Below are 12923 nucleotides of genomic sequence, written 5' to 3'. Positions count from 1 at the left end.
TCCTGCTCCACACAGTATCCAGAGAACACCCAATCAATATATTTTTTTATCTTCTTTGTTCATTATGTGTGCCAATCTCTTGTTTACTGGATACTGTTCAAGCCTTTTCCTGAAAACAGAATTTTGAGTAACCCTTGTGGAGATTTTCTGTAGTATTTAATTCTAGGTTAATAAAGGTTTAATAAACAATGATTTAATGTATTCTTGCAGGAGTATTTTCTTGATGCTTCATGGGAAAACCATGAAAAAATTAAGGTCAAAAGTACCCACAAATTTTGCAAGCCTATTTGAGACATACAAGTCTTTATCTTATAGAATATTTATCATTGATAAATTCCTAGCATTTAAGACCAAGCCCAGAAGATATTTTAGGTAATTTAATTGGTCTTCTGAATATCAAAGATCATTGATTTCACCAGTTGTCCCTGTATTGAGCCCAGAAATTTGTTTGTTTAAACCTGCCTTCCAGAAAGGTATCTAGGTCTGATGTGAAAATTCCAAGAGGTGGGGAGACCACCGTTTCCCTTACTCAAACTAGATTAAAATTTCTTTCATATCCTGTATTTTCGGTCCATTTGTCGAGGGACAAGGAGAATCAGTAGCAACACAAAACTATTCCGTTCCTGGTACATGATTTACCTTGTTCAGAATTACTACATGTATCTCTCTAGATATTTATTGAGTAGGCATATCCTCGGGGTTTTCTAAAGTCTGAACAGAATAAGCTTTCACTACATGCCATTACCACTACAACTCTTTTCTGCATCTTCTCTGGGTTTTTAATATCCTTTCATTTTTTAGGATGTGGACATAGATGTATATGCATTTTGATATCTTTGTTTCTGTGTCATATGTAAAGTAAAATCACCTTAATTGTTTAGTGGAGATACTATTTTACTGTGTATACACCAAAAGATTGCATTTTCACAGTTTTTCCACAGCATTATACTGTCACCTTGTACTGAAGTCCCAGATCTTCAGAGCCAGTGCTTTCCAGAATATGGTTACCCTTTCTGTAAGTGTAGCCTGTGTTTGCTGTTCTTAGACTGAGAGTTTTGCGTTTGGCTTTATTAAAACGCACTCGATTTGAATATGCCTGGCTACCAAGTGGCCCAGAACACTGTTTCGTCATCTTTATTTACTTACTTTCTTTATTGTTCATGGACATTGCTAGCCATGTCTAACTGGTTCCGAGTGATTGAAGGATATGTTGAGTAAGAGTGTGCCTAGTACTGATACCTATCCAACGTTACTAGTATTCTAGTATTACTCAGTGACAATTGCCTCTTGGAACATGGGGGTTTGGTGGTTTTTTAACTGTCAGCCCATTCTGAACCCACTTAAGAATTTTTTTCTTTATGGTGCGTAGTGACTTTTTCTTTTAATCAGTCTGTTATGTCTGACAAGTCAAAGCCTAACAAATCTCTGTACAACATCCACTTCTAATCTCATCAAAGAAGGAAATCAGATTTGTTTGGCAAGACCTATTTTGCACAAAAACATGTTGAATGGGAGTAATTATATTCTTTCATTAAAATCTGTATTAATTGAATCCAGTGTTTTCACTTATTTTAATCTCACTAGTTTTTTGGGGTTTTTTTTAATCTTGACACATTGTTAGTGCTCTTCCAGTCTTTGGAATGTCCTAGTATTTTAAGATGGATTTGCAGGGATCTTCTCTAGCAACCCTGTGATACCTAAAGTGAAAATTGTCTGAATCTGTAAATGTAAAACTTAGCCCTCCTTGATTTTTAATAAACCGAAAAGTACTTATTAATTCTAGATAAACTGGAACAGTATTACCCTGTTTTTTCCAAAGACAGACCAATTTATATACTGAACACTCCTGGGGATTTTTTGCATTACAATTTATGGTATAGGTATTGAAATCTTGGAGTGGGTTAACACATCCACTGTTCCTCTCATAATGAGAAATCCTTATTATCTGTAGTCCTGCCAATGATATGTTTTTCCTTGATGCCTTTAGCTACTCTTAGCAATTGGCATCACTTCAGAACTTCTACCTTTTAGGATGCATTTGTTCTTTTTTCCTCTGTAGTTTTGTGGCTTTTTATCATGCATTGTTTTATTTCCTTTATACATGAAAAAGGAGTTCTATTTTCACTTCGTTGTGAAGTCAGATTTTTTTTTTTAGCCACCCTTAATGGACTCCTCAGTTTTCTATCATATTCTTCTGTCCTTTTTTTCTCCCAGTTTTGAAGTGCTTTGTATACTTGTTTGAGTGTTTCTGTGCACACAAAGATTCTGGTTGGTTTTTCCCATGAGGAATTAAATCGGTTTATTATCATTTATCTCTTTACGTTTTTATCAATCTCCAGTACAATGATTAACATCTCTTGTGTTATAATGAGATTGTTTACCTCATGTTCATAAATAATATATGGTTTTTGAAAGTACATAATACTAGTTTGTAATTGTCCACACAAGACTTCCAGAATATGTGTCCTAAACTGAAGTCCCCTATAGCATCATTTTCCTTTCCAAAGATAATAGGTACGTGCTGAACAAAAACGAGTCCTGTGCCTTAGTTAATTTGTTGATCAGGAATTCTTTCTTAAGTTATGTTAGTTAGCATATTGACCTCTACTTATTTGAAAGCTGTGGTTCTTTGTTACTGTTCACTCAAAAAGGAAAAATGGCATGGAGTTTTTTTTAAGGTGTCCTGTTCCCTTGCTGTGTCTCTTATCCTTCCTGTTAATCAGAGATTTTAACATGCCAGTTGTCCACCAGGTTTTAGTAATGCTGGTTATGTAGAATTTATTCCCATCAATGAGAGTTTCCTCTTGCTGCTTACCCAGATTGCTAGGATCAATACATGAACAATTGAAGAGATTCTTTTCATTATATTCTTTGCCACATTGGTTCAACTTTCTCGTTAGGTGCTGAATTTGAGCATGTACCTCATTTGCCTTCCAAATAACCTCCCCTTGTGTTGCTGATTTAATATCCTGGCTGCTCCAGCTAGTTTCCAACTGAGAAGATTAGCCTCCTACTTGTGTGGTGTAGGCTATCCTGTTCATACAGTCCCTTCTTTCACTGATGTGCTGTTTCATGGATCGAAATCTGCTTCTTTTCAGTCATGGGTGACAGGCAGAAAATGCTGGAAATAAACTTGCTCACTTGTGATAACTGTGGATAGCTACCTAATTTTAATTTTCCTCTTAATTGTTTTCAGTGCAGTTGAAGCCTTCAGTAATTTCATCTGAGGTCTGGTGTGGAGGCATTATATAGCATTTATGTTCTGTCTCCCATTGACTTCAGTTGCAGCTGTGAGTGGTGAGTGCATGGTGCTTCTGAAGATTAGACATAAGGGATTTATCTTGCACAGTCAGAAAATCAGTAATATACTATGGATCCCTGTGAAGACTTTAATTCATGCTAAGGTGTCTTGACCAAGGGACGGATAGATTCCATGACTTCTGAGCAGCATTCAGCTCCCTTAAATATGAAGTATATTTGCTCTCTTACTGTGGTCCCACTCCAATGCTTGCAACAAAAGAAACACAAATAAACAGGTAACAGGGTCTTTCACTGGGCAAGGATGATTCATGCCCAGGTATAGGTCCACCTCATGCAATGGTTAGAAAAAAGTCTGTAAAAAAATGCTCATGCAGTTAAAAGTAGCATCATGATGCACATGTACTGGTAACCTTACCTCTGGCATTTCCTAATATCTCTGTACTTGACTTCGTGACCTTATTAAAGTCCTGCCAGGGAAGGGGTTCACTCACTCAGCTTTAGCTGCCACTTGTTGGGCCTCCATTTTGGTAGATACAATTAGAGGGACATATCACCATAAGGCAGTTCTTCTTCCCTGAAGATAAAAGTGGAAGATGGGCTTCTGTGTGTTGGCATAGGAGATTTTTCTAGTCAATATTTGTGATTTAATCTTTGTTCCTTAGTAGTGTTACTTATTTACTTCCTGTGGATTAATAACTGCAAAACGTGTATGTTACAGCTATGCTGTAGGAAAGATCATGAATCATTAGTTTAAATTATTGGGGGGTTTTTTACAAACTTTTGGAAAGTTATATTTTAAAAAAATAATAATTTGGTTCAGTGCAGTGATAATGAAATAGCAAGATACTTTTGAAGTAGCAAGATAATTATTATCAAATATACTTAGAATTTTTCAATCAATATTTACTTACTGTGTTTTTTTAATTGAGCTGTGAAGTTTACTGTAGATACCAGCAGTCAGTTTCAGTGTTTGTAGCAACAAATATTTCAACCTAAATGCTAAATTACGATAACGATGATATTTATAGCTACTAGGAAGCAATTATTCCTGACCATAGGTCTCCCAAATATAAATAAGGAGGGTTACAAAAAAATCCTTTAAAACAATATGTCTTAAAGTAAAGATTTTTGAAGAGAGTAGGACAAGCAAAGGGGTTAGCTAGGAACTCAGTCAGAGGAGTAGTTTACCTAGAGTTGAAAAACCGTTGCTGATTATGAACTCTGAGCTAGCAGTTTATCTAGGAGAGACAGAAATTTTGTTTAGTAAAAAAGGGCTTATTTTCTGAGAAACTGGCAATTCAGCTGCAGTCTGGTTGATGTAGAAAGAAAGACTTTTTGTGGAAGGTTATATATCCCCTAGATGCTGGATAAAGTTCTCAGAATTTTTCAGAATACCACAGTGCAGTAAATTAAAAAGGAATCAAAGTTTTATAATATGTTGCATTTTAAATTTGTGTCACACCGTGAAGCCTCAGCAGACAGTCTAAATATTAAATAATGCTTCTTTGACTGAAGAAGCATCATTTTCTTGAAGCCTGAAAAATTAATTAATCTTTGTAGGAAACATGAAGTTCATTAATTCTTGTCATCAGTGACAAGTTGTTAGTGACTAGACCAGAAAGAAACCCTTTGCCCCTACTGCACTTACTGTGAAAACTTTTATTGACTTCAGTGGGAGCAGCATTGGGCCCTGTGTCATTAAGTCTGGTGAACTGTAAATATTCCTAAAACATAATTTTGACAGTTACAGTTCATCTTTAATTATTCACATTTTGTAAGTTATCACTAACTGTCTGCTAGAAGGTGTTACTCTATGTTTTGAAAAACCATGGCCTATTGATGGCATCTCCATTCAGCTGCTGTTAATATATCCCTAAGAACTGGTATGAATTAGTACATTCTTTCCCCTCAAGAGGTGCAGCATAACTGCATTTCCATCTTTGAGAAATGGTGGGACTTCAGTGTATCTTCACAAATCATGAACCGAGACTGGCTACCAACTTCACTGGAAAACAGTATCTTTTAGGGCTGAACTTGCAAATTCCTTAATTTTGTGAGCACACTCTTTTGGGTATGATTTTTGTGTATGAGTTATTCCCTTAATTAACTCTGATACTTGAATTAAATTTAGAAAATATCTTTTGTAGAAAACAGTTATATCTTAGCAGCTGCCAGGGTTGAGGCCAAAGGGCAAAGTAATATTGGTATAAATGAAATAGTGATAATTTATAGTTGTAATATAAAAATCAAAAGTCAGGCATATTATGGAATACGGAAAAAACATTATTTGAGGAAACAAATCTTAATTTCTTAATATTTAACTTTAACTTGTATTCTCAAAAGTTTTTGCTGCTGGTTTGACCTCTAACAGTAGTAGTGGTGGATATTAAGATAGCAGCCCATTTCACCCAAGGCTGTTGATAATTTAGTCATCCGAAACAGCTTCTTCTAAACAGTGTGTCTAGGATGTAGTTCCTCCCTCCAAGGGGAGTGGTCTTTTGTGAGATTATGTAAATTGAGAAACTCATTCATTACCACTGCATTGCTAATTCCTGCCTTAACCTGCAGAACCAGGAATCACACAGCGCTTTTCCTGCACACAGCAAACAGGAGAAGCCACTGTTCTGCGTTTGCTTTAGTTTCTTGGGGGAATTGAATGAAAGTAGATTCAAATCAGCAGGGGATTTGTTTGTCAAATTTTGCAAATCAGCCTGCAGAAAATGGAGTTTTACAAGCCCCATTCAGCAGTCCAAGATATCAAACTCGCTTCAGTTCTCAATATAACGTTCATACCAACTCTTTCAATCTTAATTTTGATTGATTACTTACCAGCAGAAGTTTATACTGAAATCTTTCCTTTGTCCTCTTTATCCCTTGCTCACCTTTTCATTCTTTCCATGTCAATTATTAACACCGTGACGTTACTTGTTGCTGCAGTAACTTTGTTTCAATGCAGCTGTTGCCAGGTGAATTTTCTTGAGTGCTTGATAGTCACACTTACTAAGATTTTATGAGATATCGGAAAAGTTTTGTTTCAGGCAGCAGTCTTCAGCTTTATGTTCTCAGAGAACTGGCTTGTGCTGTCTCTAGATGTTTTATTTGAAAACAAAATACAAAGGGAAATGCACTGTGTGTTGGTTCCAGATTATGTACGGTAGGTTTCGTTAGCGAGATAGTTATCGAGACATTGGATTATATTGGATTAAATTTACTGGGGCAGATTTGCTGTGGCCCTGATGTGGTAGAGGTTCATCAGGGGCTCAGCAGACAGAATGTGCCCAATTCATGTGTTAATTCAGATATTCTTAGGTCTGTTTTTTAGCTTGGAAGTGTTGCTGTAATTAGATGGTGAGTCCAGCAAAGCTGTGTGTTACCAGACTGTGACTGTTGCAAGACAAGAGGCCAAAGTCCAGGTGCTTTCAGCTCTCTGACAGCATGCCAGTGGCCACGCAGTACACACCCTGAGGTGCTTTTCTGCACTTAGAGTAGGGGCTGGTGGTTAATTCTGCAGAGATACACTTCCAGTTTTGACCAGTTCACAGGCTTGAACTGGGCATCCCAACTGCAGGATTCAGGCAGTGGAGGCCCTTGCTGCATACGTGCAGTTTGAAGGTTTCTTAGAGTATGTCTTGGCCGAGGTGAAACAATGTTCATCATCATTTTCTTCTTCAAGGCTTCAGGTTCTTCCTTGTTTTGTGGTAGTTTCTACCATAGAAACCCATGCAGAACACCAGCTCTGAATAATTTCCTGATTTCTATCCTGAATTTAGTTAATTTCTTTCCATACTGGTTACAAAGCTTTCTTCAGATCTCTTCCAAAGACAGAGGAGCCCTGTACTGTCCGTTGCTCAAATTGGTTCCTCGTTGCCACAGTCTAGATATTAACTTTCCGTTGGTAGACCAAAGCAAAGTGAGACTAAAGCTAAACCACTTTTCCCCCTCTCCCCAACTCCCCCCCACAACTCATTCATGGATGACAAACAAAAGGCAAAAAGCCAAGTTCTGCCTTCCTGGGGAAAACCCAGTGTAACTGCCTGAACACACTGCAAGGGTGAGAGAAGCAGCTGGAGAAATAAGGAAAGAATGAAAAGCAAATGAAAAGCCGTTGCTTAAAACCATTCCTTCTCCCTGCCTTTTCCCATCTTTTTTAGAGTTCTTCCGAAAGTAGAAAACTGACAATTAAGCTAGAGTCCTCTGATTCTTTTATAGCATGCTGTGGATTCCTGTTAATATATATGAGGATGTGTGTACAAGGATCCAGGTCAATTTTCTTGCTGTAATGATGTGGTTTTTTTCTTTTGAATCTGAAGTGAGAGAAGTACATTGTCTTGCTTTATTTTGAAATAAAAATTAATGTATCCTGCAGTGTATCTTTCTTAAAACATAGCTCCTATGTATGATTCATTTTTTATCTATCCCTGTTGCTGAAAACTTTTTGACTACTTGATTTCTTTACATGTTGGTAGCTCCTGTTAATTGCCTTAGTGCCTACTGATGAGCCCAGAACTGATTGTCAAGCTTCCCTACTTAAAGCTCAGAGAACAAGCTGCTTATGATGACCCAACAGGGGCATAAGGGAGGTCTATGAAAGGGAGAGTATTCAACCAGCCTTAATCCTTGTTTTCAGTAAGGCAGTGTCTTTAAGTGCAGACTAATTAGTGAATAGACGTTGTAGATTCTTGTAGATGTGTCTTTTGTTGGCTTGAGATGAACTGAGCAGCTAATAGAAATGGTTTAAAATATCTGCCTTGCTTTTCTGTTAATGCACTTTAATAGGATATGGAGATGAGAAAATATAAATCAAAGCTGGAGCAAAAGTAAATACAAACCATCCGACTACTTGTGTCGATGTATACCGTGTAGATGTTAGCAGTTACACTTGTAGCTCCCATTCGTGGAAGTCTGGCCCCGTGCTTCTAAAAGAACTATTTATTTTATAACCTTTGATGTATATCAATACTAGAAAAGCATGCACTCTTTTTTTCCTGTTAGGGTAATGTATTATGCAAGCATTGCTTTGCATTTAAATAGTATATTAAAGTCATCAATCACAAAGTGATCAATCAAGATAAACATAGTTCTCCCATTTTAGCACTAGGGAAACTGAATTCCAAGAAGTGAAGTTACCTTAAGAATTGGTGGCATGCCTGAGACTAGAACATAACTCTCTAGAGGGATGGCCCCCCTCTTTAATAATTTTTTTATCATAATCTTGTTACATACTGTTTAATAGAATTTACCAACAGGTAGGAATAACCATGTGCACATTGCAAAATTTCATGTATGGTAAAATTGAATGCAAGGAAAGGCATATGAGGAAACTGAGTTAATGATGAATGAAATCTAGTCATAGTCACCTGAAACAAAAAATATAGTAATTTGACATAATAGACATTTGAAATATAGTAAGATCATGGGGGGGTGTTAAAAAAAAGTGGGGGCTTTTTTTTCTGGTTTTATTTCCCCTGTTATTTGCATATTCCTTGACCTTGACACAGTGCAGATAGGAAGCAGACATAGCAACTTACTGTTCTACTCATTTTCTAAAATTAACCGTAAATTGCAGTGATATTCAATAACAGTACCTTGGTTATTGAAGCTCATAACCTTTTTGCTGCCTTTGTCACCTGTATTATCGATAGGAGGTAATTACTGCAAAGCAGCTGGCTGTTGGTTTTAGAGAGCATCAATTGTTCTCCTGTCCCAGCTGTTGGCTAATAAGGACAGTCAACACATCTGTTTCAACAGCTGGTAATTAACAAAAGCCTAATTGCTGCAACTCTTTTAACAACAAATCTATGAAAGAGTAGGGATGTGGAGGAATATTATTTACTCTGTGCTCTGCACTTTCTGTGACCAGTTTCTTTTTTCTTTTTCTACTTTGAACACCACTGCCTTTGTGTGACACTGAATGGCAGGAGAACACAATATGGTAATCCAGAGCTTAAGTTTTTCAGATCTTTGTTGGTGTTTCTTATTGCAACATTTCTTTACTAAGTTGCAAGAGAAAATGGATCAAAAGCATTTTGTGGAGTTTCATACAACAGCTACAATCTGCAGCAGTATGCCTATGCAATAGGGCTGCTGATCCAGCAGCCTCCAAAAGAAAGTAATGGGTTTCCCCATTTGTGTATGAGTCTAATAGCCCTGTACCCCTTCCCAAAAAAGGTGTCATCATTCTGAAAGTGGTGATTATTTGAAGAATTTTATTTATGCTGTTCAGATCCTTCACAAAATTTGTTGCACAGGCAGTGTTTTTTCCTTCCTCTGATGAAATCTGTTTACGTTGGTGAGTTCAAAAGCAAATGCCAGGTAGCACTTTGCACTGCACAGGTATCTCACCTTTTTATTATTACAGAATTAGAGGGGGTTCTGCACAGTGCTTGTCTAAGTATCTACATTTATAGTATCAGTCAGCAAACACAAAGTCAAAGACATTTTTCCTAATTAGACTTATTCTGTGTACAGCACACTTATAATTGGAATACTCATCACTAAATAGAGAGAATGCATGTATACAAATACAGGGGAATGTTAATCCCATTGAAGTCAACAGTGAACTGTGGACTTCAATGGGTCAGGATTTTCCCTGGAAAACCAAATTTTCTTAAAAGCTGGAGACAAATTTGGCATTCATTATGCTACCCATGAAAAGAAAGTGTTCAAGTATTAATGGAACTATTGCCTGAAGTGTTATGCAAGTCAGGCATGTATTGCAGATTGTGTGAATGAGTCAACAAAAATTTCTAAGAAATAGCATTTAAAGTGGTATTTTGAAGCAGTAAACTGATGATGAAAAAATTGTGATTCTTTGCTAAAAGCTAGTCAAGATCACTTGATTAAACTTGTCTCACTAACATTTCAGTTGGCAAATATTTCTGTACACTGAGTTCTTAATTGTCTGCTGGGTATGTTGAAAGGCATATAAGAAATTCTACCCAAGTGCTTGCCATTGACAGAATAGAGGTTGCATAATTAAAAATACTCTGGCAAGACAAGTTTAGTTCAACAGGTGTTCAAGTGAAGAAATGTATAATAGGTGCAGTGAAAAAGTATATGCTATACTTTGAACAAATAGAAACAAAAGCATTGTCTAAAATTCTAACTGTAAGATAGTAACATAGAGAAGTGTTTACTGTCTGGATTTATCAGGATGTGATTATTGTACACAACAACCTTTGGTGATTGAAATGGTTTCTTTTGTCTTGCACAAATAAGAAGAAAGAAATACACCTCCTGCATTAGATTATGCTGTGGAAAATTGCCGGGGCATTTGATACTTGACAATGGCTTTCTTCTCAGTGGGTTATTTTGTTTTATTTTGCAAGTTATGATTTCAAAGAGAATGTGCGTAACATATCACTCTTCTCATTCCCTTCCCTTCCTTTTCCTTCCTCAGAATATTACAAGAATTATCAGATATGCAGAAACTACCTTTTTTTCCAGTTGAAATGTAATGGAGTTTGAGTGAGTTGCAATAGAAATGTAAACATATTCTGTAAGTATGCACCAAAACATAGGTAGGAAGTGGAAAGAATGCTTTTGCCCAAGGCAATGATCTAATAGAATCTAATTTAATAAATATGCAATAGGGGAAAATATGGTTACCCCATATAAAATTTGGTAAATAGATTTTTAGCAGAAAGAACCAGAAATCTTTAGTGTCAGGACATACTTTTGAGTCCTGAGTGAAGGTAACTCACCTATATCAACATATCTCATCCACTGTATGATGTTCATAACAATCCATGGAGGTGTCTGTCCTCTGCTGATTCAATAGGAACGTGCCATCTATTGTATCCTCTTTTGTAGTTTTTCCATCAGGCAGATGGTTCCTCTTAAGACTTAACTGTATGTTCTCATGAACGCTTCTATTGGCTTTTCTTAGTTTAATTTTAAATCCTTAGTCTGAGTTCTACTTGGATGGAAAACACTGCAGTAAGATTGTGAAGAAAGCAAGATTCAGGGAGTTGTTTGGTCAAAATCAGCTCTTCAGACCAAATATGATTGATCCCTTTTACATATCTAGATTTGCAGAGATTGAGAGTGAAACTGCTTTAAAGTGTCTGTTGAGGAGTCTCTCATCACAGGAGACATGGTGGTAGCTTGTTCACAATGTCTCAGAAATTCATGGTCATCCCAGTTGCACGAGTAGGACCTTGAGCCAGCCTCAGGAGCAGGCATGCAGCTTTGTCTTTTTCACAAAAGTGCTAGGCACAACATTAATCCAGCTGAAGAAATGGCCCAAATTGTATTACTGCATTGTCTGATGAGAACTTGAGATACCGAAGGAGAAGTAGTACTAACAGGCTTGCCAGATTCAAAGCTGGTTTGAGAATGTCTTGATAGTTAAGGTCTGGGCATGTCAGTGTGGGGCATGTATTTATGGATTCTTTCATATTCCTAATTTTCCTGCTAACAGATACATTTATTCAATAATGATTTATTCTTTTCTTAAGTATAACAGTTGATGTTGAACTCAGCACTTAGTGAGGTTTTTTGTGTACAAAAATATAAAATAAATTTGAGTGTGTATACCTGCTAGTAATTCATTTTCCATAAAGTGAAGACCACAAGGTGAAGTACTAAATATTAACTCAAGCTTTTCCCTGCCTTTCCTTCCAAATTCTGGAAGAGTTATGGACTGAAGCAGTCCCACTGAAATCACTGGGGCAATTCATTTTTATAATCCTCTACAGACTCATGGCTTTTATGAAAAGATTTGTCATTTAATTCTGATAGTGGGATTAGACACTGCTGCCTTCTGCAGAAGTACTGTCTGTCAAGAGGTAACAGTCATTCTGTCTCTACGCATGCATGGTGATAATTTGCAGTATATTATCATTTAGCATCAGTTGTAAGCTTTGGAGCATAAATTGTTAACTCCTTTTTTGCTCAGGTTACTGCCTTGTATGCTTTTTTCTGCCCTTTTTATGAAGCATGAAGTATTTCCACATACATATTTTCTTACAGAAAGAAGACTTGTGAAATGTTGCAGAGTGTCTCAGATGAAATGTCTCAGTGGGACTGGTGTCACACTGAAGTCACACAGCAAAGGAGGGGCATAATCAGTGGCTGGTCAAAGGTCAAAGCTAAGGACTTGACTGTAAGGGGGAATCTGCAGTAGAGGTTAGGTAGTGAGATAATCACAGAATCACAGAATGGTATGGGTTGAAAGGGACCTTAAAGATCATCTAGTTCCACCCCCCCCTGCCATCAGCAGGGACACCTTCCACTAGACTGGGTTGCTCAAAGCCTCATCCAACCTGGCCTTAAACACTTCCAGGAAGAAGACATCCACAACTTCTGTGGGCAACCTGTTCCAGTGTCTCACCACCCTCACAGTGAAGAATTTCTTCCTCACATCTCATCTAAACCTGCCCTCTTCCAGTTTAGAGGCATTACCCTTTGTTTTATCACTACCTGCCTTTGTAAAAAGTCCCTCCCCAGCTTTCTTATAGGCCCTTCAGGTATTGGAAGGCCGCTATCAGATCTCCCTGGAGCTTTCTCTTTTCCAGGCTGAACAGCCCCAACTCTTTCATCTTGTCTTCATAGGAGAGGTGCTCCATGCAATTAGGTTGCTTACACCAAGAGACACCATTTATAAAGCGATACCATGAATTTCTTCCCCAGGCAATGCTTGAGACCTCTCTGTGTTACTG

At 37.3% G+C, this 12923-nt stretch overlaps 1 protein-coding gene across 1 annotated transcript in view; it reads left to right on the top strand.

Annotated features, from left to right (window-relative positions):
- LOC104526098 (mirror-image polydactyly gene 1 protein) overlaps positions 1 to 12923 on the top strand; it is a gene marked incomplete at both ends in the record, with an annotated part of 91150 nt that overhangs the window by 67651 nt on the left and 10576 nt on the right. The window lies entirely within an intron of this gene.

Source organism: Antrostomus carolinensis, unplaced genomic scaffold, assembly GCF_000700745.2.
Source record: "Antrostomus carolinensis isolate BGI_N321 unplaced genomic scaffold, ASM70074v2 scaffold15906, whole genome shotgun sequence".
NCBI lineage: Eukaryota > Metazoa > Chordata > Aves > Caprimulgiformes > Caprimulgidae > Antrostomus > Antrostomus carolinensis.
The sequence above is the reverse complement of the archived record's forward strand: the minus strand, read 5'-3'. Positions and strand labels throughout refer to the sequence as shown.